This window comes from Cebus imitator, unplaced genomic scaffold (genome assembly GCF_001604975.1).
Source record: "Cebus imitator isolate Cc_AM_T3 unplaced genomic scaffold, Cebus_imitator-1.0 Scaffold635, whole genome shotgun sequence".
Lineage (NCBI taxonomy): Eukaryota > Metazoa > Chordata > Mammalia > Primates > Cebidae > Cebus > Cebus imitator.
This window is the reverse complement of record NW_016107950.1, coordinates 597,192-597,668: the sequence shown is the minus strand read 5'-3', so window position 1 is coordinate 597,668 and position 477 is coordinate 597,192.

Below are 477 nucleotides of genomic sequence, written 5' to 3'. Positions count from 1 at the left end.
TTTTTTTTGAGACAGAGTCTTACTCTGTCACTAGGCTGGAGTGCAGTGGTTCGATCTCAGCTCACTGCAACCTTCGCCTCCCGGGTTCAAGCAATTCTGCCTCAGTCTCCTGAGTAGCTGGGGCTACAGGTGCATGCTGCCACACCTGGCTAATTTTTTTTGTATTTTTAGTAGAGACAAGGTTTCACTATGTTGGCCAGGATAGTCTTGATCTCCTGACCTCATGATCTGTCCACCTCAGCCTCCCAAAGTGCTGGGATTACAGGCATGAGCCACTGCACCTGGCCCATTTTGACCGTTTTTAAGTAGAGAAAGCTCTCTTATCATGACACTGAAATCCTACTTGGAAATGGAAGCAAGTAAAGGCAATCAAGCAGGCTCTGGTCTAAGTCCCTCCGATGGCTGCCTGCACACCCTCCATGGCCACTGTGGATGCATCTTGCTGACCAACACACAGAAGCCAAAATGTTGCTGACA